At 41.6% G+C, this 14732-nt stretch overlaps 1 protein-coding gene across 5 annotated transcripts in view; it reads left to right on the top strand.

The window, feature by feature from the left end:
- Nucleotides 1-14732, top strand: part of LOC126980751 (zinc finger protein 431-like) — a 145224-nt gene that overhangs the window by 60072 nt on the left and 70420 nt on the right. For 2 of the 5 annotated variants that reach the window (XM_050831034.1, XM_050831039.1), the window contains exon 1: nucleotides 9001-9539. The exons of 2 other annotated variants lie outside the window; for them this stretch is intronic. The gene's annotated coding sequence lies outside the window, so the exon portion shown is untranslated. Of the gene's footprint in view, nucleotides 1-9000; nucleotides 9620-14732 lie in introns of those variants that run through there. One more of the 5 variants, XM_050831038.1, reaches the window with a different exon arrangement.

Genomic DNA, 14732 nt, shown 5'->3' on the forward strand with positions numbered 1-14732 from the left:
CTGTTTCTCTCAGGTGTAAATAATTTGGATTGTACTGTGCATAAAATACAGCTGATTGCTAAAACTGGGTTATCATCACATTGTGATATAGAAAACATGATCAAAAAAACTCGTAGTATTGCTATGCACTTTCATCACTCAACTATGGCACAAGATGAACTTAAAAAGATTCAGGACAGGCTGCAAGTACCTAAACTTTCTGTTATTCATGATACACCCACAAGATGGAATAGCACCTTACACTTGCTAAGAAGAACACTAGAAATAAAGGAATCTGTGTGTGTGTGTATGCTGCTACCAACTCCAAAATCAAACAGCTCAGCAATACTGAGTGGTTGATTATGCATAAATGTGTACAAGCCTTACAACCTTATGAAGATATCACAAAAAAAACTTAGTGACTCCACATCAACAGCAGCTGAAGTGATTCCACTTGTAAAGTCCTTAAAACACACTCTTCAGCATACCACATCAGTAGTTTCTAACCCTGTTGAAGAAACTCATACTTCAGATACAAGCTCTGAAGATGAACCAGGCTCAGGATCAGGGATTGAGTTAAATGAAGACAGACAAGCAACACAGGCAGTAAACTTCATGAAAGAAGCAATGCAAGCTGATGTTGAGAAAAGATTTTCTTGGATTGAAAATGAAGATCTTTACAGAATTGCAACATATATTGACCCAAGATACAAGAGTACATTTTTTTCTTCATCTCACGTCACTGATCAAGTAAAATCATCACTTGCCAGAGTATGTGAGGAGCTTCGTCAGACGACTATTCTAGAAGAGGAAGATGGAGAACCAAGAAGGAAACGAAGAAGAGATGATATGAGTGAAACACCTACCACCTGTGGAGCATTAGATGAAGCAATGACCTCTATTCTTGCCTCCAGCAGTGATGATGAAGCAGAAAACTCATCTGTAGTAACTTTACTCATGAAAGATATTGAGAAATATCACAGAGAGAAAAGAATAAGTGGAACAAGTCAAGATAGTTTGCAATGGTGGAAGACAATGAAGACAGTCTACCCTGATTTGGGAAAGGTAGCTTGCCAGTATCTCTCCTGTCCACCAAGTAGCGTTCCTAGTGAGCAGCTGTTTAGTAGTGCTGGCTTGATATATGACGCTAAGCGCAATCGGCTTTTGCCAGAAAAGGTAGATAAGCTACTGTTTTTGAAACGAAACTTGCCCATCTTGAACTTTAAATATTAAGTAATAAATGTGTGTTTATAGTATCAGTTCAATCAGTTGGTTATAGATTTATAGTTAACCACTTTCAAAAGGGTGGAGGTTGGGGAAAGTGGTCGGTGGGATGCACGACGAGTTGGGTCCACGTCCCGCATCCTGGTAACGCACAAAATGTGTGGCCGAAACTCGTCATAAAACTTTATTGCAACAAAAAGTACTTCCACTTTACTTCCACTAGTATACTCTGGAACTCCCTTCCTGCGTCCGTATTTACGTCTTCCTATGACTTAAATACTTTCAAAGAGAGAAGTATCAACTATTAAGACACCATTCGAACTCATTTGGCAGTATTTTGGTTCTCCCACCTTGTTTTTATTTGTTACTTCTCCTGTCTGCATGGTCTGACACTGAAACGCTTTTTTTTTGGGGGGGGGGTCCTCTTGGTGAGAACGTTTGACGTAAAAACATCCGCATCCGCATCCGCATCCGCGAGGATATCATATTTTGATATCCGCATCCGCATTTGCATCCGCATTTTAGTAGAGACTGATATCCGCATTCACATTTGCATCCGCAAAATGACATCCGCATATACATCCGCATCCGCGGATGTCTAAAATTCGACATCCGATACATCTCTAGTGTATACCTCTTCTTGTCCTCCCAACTCCTGTCTCCATTTTCTATATATCTTAAGGCTTGCTTTCTCATTCATTTGCCTCTTCCACTCTCTTGTATCCACCTCTCTCATTCTCTGCTTTATACTCTCCTTTGTCTCATTCCTCACACTCACACTCAGTCCCTCTGTTGCTCTCAGTTTATTCAACAAATCCTTCACCCACCTACTTTGTCTCTTCTCTATCATCTCCTCTCCCACCCTTCTCACCAAATCGTTTCCTTCCACAAGAACATACCTTAAGTACTTCCACTGTCCCTCCCTTATCCTGTTTTTAACACTGGAGCTTCCTATCTCCCCCCTGAGTGCTGCTTCCTGTGCATATACATTGGTGCCCTCAAAATCTTCCTGTACACCCCATTCTCTATCCTCTGCAACTTTTTTATATCTGTCTTTGTGATGTTTATTATACTTACCCCATACAGGATGGATGGCAGTGCAACTTTAAAACTTCTGTTAACTTATCTCTTCTTACACTATCATAGGCCTTTGCAAAGAAGAGAAAATCATATCTCGGGGTTTGATCTTGGGCTTGATCTTCTTCTTCTTCTTCTTCTTCTTCTTTTGCTTACCTATGAATGCTTACCTATGAATGGATAGTGGGGGAATAAGAAGTGACTTCTTTTGGTGTTCCCCACCTCTAAGACCTGTTAGCCTCATGCCCCTGATCCAAGTGCCTGTCATACCGCGATTTGAAACTGGCTATTGAAGGGGCAGATACCACATTATCTGAGAGCTTATTCCACGGGTCTATAACTCTAATGGCAAACCAGTTTCCCTTCATTGTGGTTCGCCAATGGTCTGGTTTACTCAGCTTGTAGGAGTGGCCCCGCAGTCGGTGAGTGTTGGGTTGAAAGAATCTGGTGAGGGGGATGTCCTCGTAGCCATGCAGGAGCTTGTATGTCTGGATCATGTCACCCCTCACTCTTCTCTCTTGTAGCGTCTGGAGGCCAAGGTGCTTACAGCGCTCTTCGTATGGCAGCTGGGCAATGCCTGGTACTAGCTTTGTTGCCCTTCTCTGCACCCTCTCCAAGGCCTGGATGTCCTTTGCCAGGTATGGGGACCATGCTTGGGCCCCGTAGTCCAAGATGGGCCGGACTAGAGAGAGATATAGCGGCAGCAAGATGGTCTTATCCAGCACACTGAAGTTGCGTTTGATGATGCCCAGTCTGCTGTTCGCTTTAGCAGCCACCATTGCCACGTGACTGGATGATTTGAGGTTATTGGCCACTATAATGCCAAGGTCCTTTTCCCGGTCCGACTCCTCCAACTTGACGCCATTCAGCTGGTATTCTGCTCGGTGTACGCTGTTCCCTATGTGCATGGTCTTGCACTTTTCTTTTCAGTTTATATCACTTTCTTAAACACTTCATCCTGAAACTTAGGGTTTCTGTCCTTTTTTTTTCCAGATTTATTTGCCTATGTGCTTTGCTATTTTCCACTAGTACACTTTTCACTCCACTTTTACTGTTCAGATTTTTTTTTCCAAACACATGCCAAGAAAATTTTTGTGTAAGGTATTAATTTCACTGCTTCCTCCTTACTGCCATATAGTCCTAACACGGTACTTACTCCTCCGTCTTCCTCCTCCAATCTGCTATGTCACTCCTCTTCCCCAATAATTTCCACTACTGAAGCCAATAGCCTTTGCCTCTCCTCTTCATACCTGTCACAGGCCACTATCAGGTGCTCTATTGTTTCCTTTTCTCCTATACACAAGCTACAGTTTTGGTCCTGCTCGTCTCTGCTTCTCCCCTTTACTTCTAGAGTTCCAGACGACCAGACCTTGCCTTGAACAGCAGCTTACTCCCCCAGTCTCCCCGGTACCAATTTTCTCTTTCAGGCTTTTGTTTTCTCTTGTACCATTTTAAAGTCGACTTTTCTGCTGCTCCTGCTTGCCATTTTTCCAGGCCATTGGTGGCAATGCATTTCTTGATGTCCTTAACCTTCATTCTGTTCCACTCATTTTCAAGATTTTCTCTCCTCTTCCATCTAGCTATTTCTTTTTTCCATGAGGATGTTAATTGTTCTGTCCTCTGTTATCACCTTTTTTACCCATCTTTCTTCACTTAGTCCTTCGATTTTCTTCATAAATCCCATCTTGCCCTTTATAATTCTCTCCTTAAATGTACTCCATCCCATTTCTCCCCTTAAGGCTTAAGGCCTCTACGGCTGTGCATCTAGGAGCACCCAGTCCCCATCTGCCCATGGTGTTCTGCACCTTTTCTAATCTTGCCAGGTCACCTTCCTTCCCTGTACTCTGTTATTTCTGACCCGTACAGGCAGTATGGTACCGCTATCCCCTTCCACATACTCCTGCCTACCTCGTATTTGTTAATAGTCCTGCTGCCTGCGTTCATGATCATGCCCACCATCCTCCTGGCTTTTCCTTCGTTTATTTTCCCTTGTTTCTCTCCTCCTACTCCTTCTTTGCTGACTTCCAATCCCAAGTATGTGTACTTCTCCACTCCTTCTATTATGATGTTTCCCAGGACCCACTGGCTATTGGCATTGTTGTTAAATTCTATGGCCTTACATTTCCTGGCACTGAATTTCATCTTCCACTCCTTCCCATACTCGTTGGTAATCCTCAGTAGCTCCTCCATATCTGCCTTGTTTTCTGCCATGAGTACTGTTGTGCTGGAAGCTTCCCCCGGCGACCATAGGCCTCTAGAAGGCTCCCGGAGAAACGAGCAAAGGGGGCGGGGAGCAAGGCGAGCCGTCCGCGCCCCGCGGGGCGCGGCCAGGCGGGAAGTGTTGCCAACTCGCATATATTTTTGCTAAATGTTCTTGTATGATCTAAAATATACTGTAACATTCTAGACTGTACTGTTCTGGATATATATAGGAGAAGAGGGCGAGAGAGTCCCAGTCCCAGTCATAGTAAGCTAGTGGTAAGTGAAGAGTCAGAGTGAAGTGTACTACTAAGGAAGAATATTAAACTACAGAAGCTGTGCGAAGTGTTTACATATCTCCCTCCCACGGAGTCTCCTGACGGCGACACGGAACCCAAGTAACACGTCCGGCATAACAGTACAATGTCATCTGCGTAAGCTAAGCACCCAAGTTTTCTGTCTCCTACTCCTACTCCTTTTTCTGATTTTCTGATTTTCACCAGGAGTTCTTCTACATAAAAGTTAAACAATGTTGGTGACATCACACATCCCTGTCTCACTCCAACATTGTTCTCCATCCAGTCCGTGGTGGTGTCTCCCAAAGTGAATTTTACCATATTTTCATTGTACATCTCCTTTATCACCTCTGCCACTTTGCTATCTATTCCAATGTGCTTTAACAATTTCATTAGCTTGCTTCTGTCCACTGTGTCATATGCCTTTTCAATGTCTTGATGTCACAGGACTCGTGACAGGAGGCTTGAGGTTTCTCCCAGTGCCGCATTTTAAGACACCATCGCTTCTCACATCAACTATTTCTAAAGGTCAAAGAGTGGATCAATCGGGTTTTCATGAGTGTTTTTAAGGTTCATGGCACAGAAGAAGGGTCAAACTACCACCAGGGTCATAAAACTACCCCTGGAAAGGCCTACAGCTCCTACGAAAGCCATGTCAAATATGTGAACTTGGGCGACGAAATGTTTTAAAATAATACGAAAATACGAAAAGAAACACAGAAAATCGGTGTTCAGCTACTCGGGGCAAGATGTCATTGCCTATACAGAAATGAGACAAAACCAAAACTTTATACAGAACACACAAAACCAAAGCGGAGACTACTTCTTATAGACTATCGCCGCCGCCGCCATTTGCATGCCTTATTTCCCATATTTGGGTATTTTTTGCTACAACCACTGCATCCAGGTGGTGCCTGGTGATCCGAAATTGTAGGTACTGTATGCCAGTTACATACTTACCCATAGATATGTGCCGAAAACCATGAATAATAAGTTAAAAGTGGTGCAGTGGGCAGGGCGTTGAAATTTTAATTTCGGGCCCAGCAAGAGGCCTGTAGTGGCTTTAAACAAAAGCAGTTGGATGAATAGATGTGTGGAGAGCCATATATGTATGGCGGGGCAAGGGTTTTGTGGCCGGGCGAGGGAGGGGAGTGAAACGCGACGGCTGTGTTTTATACAGAATAGCACCCACCCAGGTGTCACATTGGCGCTGTGTCCAGGGGTAATGGGCTCCCTCCCACCACAGGCTCAAGGGCGGATGCGACGGAGATGAGCACCGAGGCCACGCGCTGCTATAGCATATGCCCCCAACTTTACCTTTACCTTACAGTGACTGACGTGTTTATTGCCGATACATGTTGATTTGTTATTTATCATTACCTACCCAGTTAATTTTCGTCATCATTGGTAACCCCCATTTATGCATAATGTAAAGATGAATCGTTTGTTTCAGTGACTTTGTGTTATTTGGGTCACTGATATCACAAAAAAATACCAGCTAGGTTAGATTATCAATGAGTGAAGCAGTAACAATGCAATATTATGTCTAAATGGTAATCAATTGGGCAAAACTTAAGAATAACCACTCCAAACCAATATTCGTATTAATTTAGCACGTGAAAGAATTATTATTATAATGCATTTTTGTATACGTTTTACCTTGGTGAGGGGCCAGGGGGGCAAGCCTCTTTAATTATAGAGTTAGGTGGCTCGGATTCCATTGTTATTGTTTCACAACCGCCTCTATACACAGACTGAGCCTCATACCTGCCTTGCAGTGCACCCTACAAACTAGTTCCTAAGTCAGTGCGCGCAGGTCGTAATGTTCAGTTGGAGTAGTTTAAATATATTTGACATGTGGCGTGGCCCGTCAAAACTTACACACCGCGGGACGGATTGGGAGGGCGGCGGTGGGGGGAGGTGGGGGGGCAGTATGCCCACCATCTGATGACACGCCTGACACTCATCAACAGATTGAATGCTAGGTCATATTGGAATAGACTACAAGAGTATGCATTAGGGATTTTCCTTACTTTCGAGACTTGGGAATTTCTCCTGATATAGGGATTTTTCTAGGGAAATTTTGGAAGGCCATTTTTCAGTGATATGGGCTCCCCCCCCCAATACCCCAGTTCCCCAGGTTTGTCTTGGGGGGGGTAGGGGGGGGCTGGGGTGGTGGAGGGGGTGGAGTGGTAATTCTTGAGATTTACCACTAGGCCTGATAAGGGAGCCTCCCATAACCCACTTGGCGAATGGGGTACCTCTTTGGCCGACTCGGTAAGGAGTGGCTCTCCCGCCACGCTGGTTGCGGGTTCAAGATAAGTACAAGATAACTAATAATGTGGCTTTAGGTCCAAATAGGTTAAGTTTCCTAAATGACGAGTTTTGTTTAAAATTACATTCCATCATATTTTTGTTGCCGAGGTATAATTTGAAGGCATGAATAGTATTTCAATTGTTGTAGAAAGTATCCAATTTGGATTATCAATATACAGTCATCTATCAAAGGTGGCATATGCTGGGGTGTGTGTTGCCTCACCCACCCTACAACGCCAAGTCCGAGGGTCCCTCCGGACAAGTCTCCATGCAGGGCCCCCTTTCATCCTGAGTACCTCCTGGCAGGATTTATCAACTTGCTCAAGTCACAAACTCTGTAGGTGTCATTATTAGTTTCTTCTGATCTTAGAGTGAGTCAAAACTGTAAAGTTAACATGTGCCCAGTTATGATAATCATTATTAATAGTTTCGTGTCAACGTGTTCCATCAATGTCCCCAATCACACCTGGGAACCCAGCAATGTCTTGAAATTGTTTCTTTCTTGATTAATCTGTGTAATAAGAAAAAAAAACAATTTTTGTACCTGTTGATAATTGTGCTCAATGTTTTTATTAGTTAAATAAATGCATTTGTACAGTTGTTTTGCTTTATTTTCTTATGCCGGAGGATAGAATTGATCTTGATTTTCATGACCCTATTTGTGCTGAGTGAATGAGAGAGTTATAGTTCAGCAGTGTTATCATTAGGTAAGGTTGGAGGCATTTGATAAGCTGTGTGTTGTCTTGATCTTGACAAGTTATGCACAGGGCACCAGTACAGGTGCATAACACGGATATTTGTGTTGGCTGCTGGGGGAACTGGGGTGCCGAGTGTGTAGGGAAGGGAAATGAATAGGTGTACTACTAGTTAGTCTTGGTGTGTTGTGACAAGTGAGTGTGTATTTGTTTTCTGAATGAGTATTGTACCGCAGTCTAAAGTCTGTAGGGGGAGGCTGTTCCAGTCACGTGTGGTGCGTGGAAAGTATGAGTCCGTACATGTGTCAGTGTTTGTGTGATACGTTTGGTATTTTTGGCTGAGTGTGTTACGAGTACGCTGACTGTTTGCGTCCTGTAAGTATGTGTGTGGGTCAATGTCAATGTAAGTGTATGTGATCTTGTACAGAATTTTAAGTGTGTGCTTGTCTGCACATGTGAAGAGGTTACATATTAATCTGTTATTTGATCTGTGTTATGATGCCTGGTGTTCAAGTTCATTGTTTATAATGAACCAAGCCACCTTGGTGTTGATTAGTGCTAACTTATAAATGTTTGTGTGTGTGTGTGTAAGGATCCCACACTGTGGAACAGCATGCTAGTGTTGGTCTCACAAGTGTGTTGTTCATCAGCGCTTATTTGTCTCTGGCCCTTAAGCCTGCGTCAAGTGAGAACCTATTACCCTGGGACACAGGCAAGTATCTAATGTCTAAGTTAAAAGAGTTTGCTTTCCCAGAAAACCCATTTATCCATCAGCCTGATAGGGTATCAGGACACCTCTCCTCCCGAAATTGATCTTTCTTTCGGCCACCTCTTTTAATTATTTTTTGGGAGCAGCGAGTAGCGGGCTTTTTTTTATTATTGTTTTCTTTTTTTGTGCCCTTGAGCTGCCTTCTTTGTTGTAAAAAAGGGAAGATGAACAGGTGGTGTGCCATCTGCCTAGGCTGGGCCTATGAATTTTAGAGTAAAAGAGTCTACATTAAGATGGTACAGCAAGACACAAAAGCTAGAGGGAGTAGACTGGCATGTAGGAGACTGGGGGAGCAGGCTGATGTTTAAAGCAAGAACGAGAACCCCGCAGCTAAATAGCAGGAATAGGGAAGGGGGAAACCAGAACTGTAGCTGTAGGACAGGAGAGAATGAATCGGTGGAACACCCAATAGTAGAATGCAGCAACCATGAGAGGCAGAGAGGGGAGTTATTAGTAGCACCAGGGAGGAGTGGGCTAAGAGGCTGGAGGAGGACAACGGGGCTATCGCACGGTACGTGTTGGATGGAGATGCAGTGCTGGGAATAAAGGGCACAAATGCCTGAATAAGCGCACGGATAAGCAATGTCAGTAAGTTATTCCAGCAACAAACTGAAAAGTAAAGTGCGATAGTATATTGCAGTGAAGAAAAATTAAGCTACACAGCACAATTGAAAGGAAAAGTGTGAATAAACAGGAGAGACGCCCGAGAGGAGGACAGGTCAAAAGAAGAAGAGGAAGAATGTTTGTTTACATATCCGCCTAAAAATGCGTTCCATTTACGGCGCGAAAACCCGGACATGGGTCTGGGTTTATCCCCGAACCTGGTTCCGGGTTTTGTGTCAAATGGAAGATGCTATTAAATGGAACACGCTAAATGGAAAATGCTATTTGTCTTCTCTATTCTTTGGAAACACACGAGAAGTTAATCAAGACAAGGAGAGGGTGTTCCCCGGCTGCCTGGGACGTGACGGGAGAGCCAAAGAGGTAGAGTTATTAACACATGCAGCCGTGAACACTTTTTGAAGCGGCGCTGTGGGATTACTTGTGTGAGGAGAGGAAGGAAGGTGAGGCCAAAAGGGTGCTCTGTGTGTCTTCCTCATAGGTAAGGGGGCTTCGTGGTGCAGTGGTTAGCACACTCAGCTCACAACCGAGAGAGTGGAAAAATATGGGCGGCTTTTCCGATACCCTACGCCCCTGTCCACCCAGCAGTGAATGGGTACCAGGTATTAATCGGGGGTTGTGTCCCGTCTCCTGGGGTCTGTTCCCTTCTCCTATAATTCCTTCCCCTTCTGTCTCTCCAGCATATGACCACAGATGTTGTGTCCTGTCTCCTGGGGTCTGTTCCCTTCCCCTATAATTCCTTCCCCTTCTATCTCTCGGGCATATGACCACAGATGTTGTGTCCCGTCTCCTGGGGTCTGTTCCCTTCTCCTATAATTCCTTCCCCTTCTGTCTCTCCGGCATATGACCACAGATGTTGTGTCCCGTCTCCTGGGGTCTGTTCCCTTCTATAATTCCTTCCCCTTCTGTCTCTCCTGCATATGACCACAGATGTTGTGTCCCGTCTCCTGGGGTCTGTTCCCTTCTATAATTCCTTCCCCTTCTGTCTCTCCTGCATATGACCACAGATGTTGCGCCGACTAAACAAAACTTTCCTTTTCTCAGGGGTAACAATGGATAACACTCACTAGTTTGGTTAGGGCTTAATTAAGGTGTGGAATGGTGGAGTTTGTGTTTCCCTGTGTGGGTGGGTGCTACTTATTTCCCTGTGTGCATGTTAGTTTAACCCGGTAGCAGCAGGGATCATGCTTCTTAACGGTCCCCCCAAACAAGAAAAATGAGAAAAAATCACCCGTCACACAAACCATTTCAAAATATATACCAAAGCATTTGTGATCAGATTATGTATCATTTATATTGGGTGGTTTATGAATAGGCACGAACTCAGCGCAATTTTTTTTAGACTCCCATATCTCAAAAAGTACTGGTTCAATCTTCCTCAGGTTTTAACAGTAGGTAGACATACATGTGAACTATGTAGTATCCAAAATTTAGCCATCTGTGTGCAGCATTTTTTGAGTTATGGCCAAAAAATGGGGATCAATAATAAGTAAGCGAAAATTATTAATATGCAAGTATTTTGATAAGTTGGGAGACATCACCAAGCCTGTGCTCTGCCATGCCATGTTATCTTAAGCCCAAATAGCCCTATCTTGACTTAGTGAATAGTAACAAACTCGGCGCATGAACTCAGTAGTGCAAAAAAAATTGGACTCCCATATCTCAAAAAGTACTGGTTCAATCTTCCATAGGTTTAGACAGTAGGTAGACATACATATGAACTAGGTATATAGTATCCAAAATTTAGCCGTCTGTGTGCATTATTTTTTGAGTTATGGCCGAAAAGTGAGGATCAATAATAAGTAAGCGAAAAATTATTAATATGCAATTATTTTGTTAAGCTGGGAGACACCACCAAGCCTGTGCTCTGCCATGCCGCGTTATCTTGCCCAAATAGCCCTATCTTGAATTAGTGAATAGTAGCAAACTCAGCGCATGAACTCAGTAGTGCAAAAAAATTTGGACTCCCATATCTCAAAAAGTACTGGTTCAATCTTCCTCAAGTTTTGACAGTAGGTAGACATAGATGTGAACTATATAGTATCCAAAATTTAGCCGTCTCTGTGCAATATTTTTTTTGTTATGGCCAAAAAACATGGAACAATAATAAGGAAGCGAATTTTTTTTAATATGCAAGTATTTTGATAAGTTAGGAGACACCACCAAACCGTGTAATCTTGCCCAAATAGCCCTATCTTGACTCAGTGAATAGACACGAACTCAGCGCAAAAAACTTTGGACTCCCATATCTCAAAACGTACTGGTTCAATTTTCCTCAGGTTTTGACAGTAGGTAGACATACATGTGAACTATATATTATCCAAAATTTAGCCCTCTGTGTGCAACATTTTTTGTGTTATGGCCGAAAAACTGGAATCAATAATGCGGCGCTATCTAGTTACCAGTGAAGTTCACCATATCTGTAGTAGTAGTAACAGTTATAGTAGTAGAAGTGATTGTCTTTCTTTCTCTTTGTTTTGCTTCCTTTCTTTATTTCCTTCCCTCTTTCTTCCTTTATTTTTATTTCTTCTTCTCTCTTTCTCTCCTTTTTTATTTGATGATTTTTTTTTTTTTTTTACAGCAAAGGAGACAGCACAAAGGGACAAAAAAAAGGAAACGATATAAAAAAGCCTGCTACTCGATGTATAGGATATGTTAAGGGTTATAGGATATGTTAAGGGTTATAGGATATGATAAGGATATGTGTTATATGATATGTTAACCCAGTAGCAGCGAGGATGATGTTTCTTAATGGTCCCTCCAAGCAAGAAAACTGAGAAAAAATCATCACTCACACAAACCATTTCATAATATATAGCAAAGTATTTGTGATCAGATTATGTATCATCTATTTTATGTATCATCTATTTATATCAGGGCACAAATTTGGCCCGTCGCTGGTACACGGTAAGGCCACAAATTTGGCCCGTCACTGCTACCGGGTTATGGGCAGGATAAGGTAAACCTGTAAACCAGCAACATATCCCCTATTAAGTCCAACAGTGCTGGACCAGTGATTGTTGTTAGGCTGTGTTTTCAGAATACTGTAGAGTACCTTAGGTTCCTCACAGGCTTTTTTTTTATTTTTTTTTTTTGTGTGTGTGTGTGTGTGTGTGTGTGTGCTGGCCCATATCACCGATAGGCTTTCTTGAGGGGCCTGCGGGCAACACTCGTGCATAGTCGGTTAGTAGGAACACCCAGTGCTTCAAGCAAGTAGTACCCTGCGCTACACTCCCTTGCTGTCGCTGATATTGCCTTATTGTTTCTTGCTTCTAATTCAGCGGTTCTTAACCCGGTGGTCATGATCTTGGAATGAGGTGAGTTGTTTTGAGGAATATTGGATTTTATTTGTATGGTGTAAGGTTTTCTGCATGTTATACTGTATCTACAACTTCTGTAATAAATTATAAGTGGGAAGAGTTTTACAATCTGTGATAACTTGCTAATAAGCCAATGAAGTAGTCAAGACAAATGCAAATTCTAAACTATTATTTTGCATTTAGGAATACTAAGCTATTATTTTGCATTTAGGAAACTATTAGGCTATTATGCATTTAGGAATGCTCAACTATTATTTTCCATTTAGGAATACTAAGCTATTATTTTGCATTTAGGAATACTAAGCTATTATTTTGCATTTAGGAAACTAGTAGGCTATTATGCATTTAGGAATACTAAGCTATTATTTTACATTTAGGAAAATAGTAGGCTATTATGCATTTAGGATTACTAAGCTATTATTTTGCATTTAGGAAACTAGTAGGCTATTATGCATTTAGGAATACTAAACTATTATTTTGCATTTAGGAAACTATTAGGCTATTATGCATTTAGGAATACTAAGCTATTATTTTGCATTTAGGAAACTAGTGGGCTGTTATGCATTTAGGAATACTAAACTATTATTTTTACATTTAGGAAACTAGTAGGCTATTATGCATTTAGGAATACTAAACTATTATTTTGCATTTAGGAATACTAAGCTACTATTTTGCATTTAGGAAACTAGTAGGCTATTATGCATTTAGGAATACTAAACTATTATTTTCCATTTAGGAATACTAAGCTATTATTTTTGCATTTAGGAAACTAGTAGGCTATTATGCATTTAGGAATACTAAACTATTATTTTGCATTTAGGAATACTAGCTACTTGCTGAAAGAGAGATGGAGATGTAATATATTATTCACTTTTATATATATGTGCTTATTTTTTATATTAATAGTTTTTAACAGCACCTTACAGGCTCATTCTCATAGCAACATAAAAGTTTATCCTTGTATCTTAATATTTGTGTAATATCATTGAGGTATATTCGTCTCGGTTACAATTTCATACGAGTTATAAAACACAGTACGCATATTTTACTACGTTTTCCTATACTCCGGAATCAAACCAATGTTTCCTGATGCAATGTTAACCCGGCAGCAGCGACGGGCCAAATTTGTGCCATGAAATAACCCCCCCAAAAAGAGATGATAAATAATCTGATCACAAATGTTTTGATATATTGGGGAGAGCCGGTATGATTCGGACAGTGGTATGGTCCGGTCATAGCACTTATTGTAAAGTGTATGGGAGTGAGTGCCGCGAGATTTTGTGTGAATGTGCAAAACTTTGTTGCCTTGGCCCACAAAGGGACAACCACGCCCTCAAAGCTGTCATTTTCGATGCAAGTCCTATTTTATGTTTTTTTGCATCTCGTATGTAATATTTTCAGGGAGTATCGTAAGGTCTCACTTCAAAAACGTGCCAATTAGCAAGATGTAAATTATTTCGGTGACGCAGCGATGCACGGCGAAGGTATTGTCGTATAACACGATCACCCAGCTCTCGTGCTGGAAAAGGAGTGTGACCACACATTTGTTTTTTATAGAGTCGTGATGATTCGGACGGTTGATTTTGTCATGATTTTTATTAAATTTGTATCAATTTAAACATTATAGGTGTTGCAATGGTTATAAAAAAGTTAATTTGGTTGATTAATATTCAGATATTATGCTTGTGAGAAGAGAAGGAAGACATAATACCAAAATTTTTGAGATATTTCTTGTAGTTCTCCTTTTATTTTTTCCCCTCCAAATATTGAGAGGATACTTTTGTCCTTAAACAAATGATTTGTAGAAGATATAATCTTGTTTATTAGACAATCAAACTTAAGTTATATTAATATTATGGCGAGTATTATGAGTGTCCGTACCATCCCACCTCCCTGGCCGAACCATCACCACGGGTGGGGATGGTTCGTACGATTTAGAAACTTGTCTTTCATCACCTACATCTGAAAACTGGAAATAGCTACGAGTGTCATATTAGCAACCTAAAGAGCCAAATGATAGAGGAACATTTTGAGATCAACAAAATTACACTACTTCTTAAACTTCTTTTTCTAAAAATATTTTTCTAAAAAGTTTCCGAATCATACCGGCTCTCCCCTATTATGAAATGGTTTGTGTGAGTGATGATTTTTTTCTCATTTTTCTCGCTTAGAGGGACCATTAAGAAACATGATCCCTGCTACTGCCGGGTTAATAAAAAGACATCTGTTATTAGGT

The sequence above is a fragment of the Eriocheir sinensis genome, chromosome 45, assembly GCF_024679095.1.
Source record: "Eriocheir sinensis breed Jianghai 21 chromosome 45, ASM2467909v1, whole genome shotgun sequence".
Taxonomy (NCBI): domain Eukaryota; kingdom Metazoa; phylum Arthropoda; class Malacostraca; order Decapoda; family Varunidae; genus Eriocheir; species Eriocheir sinensis.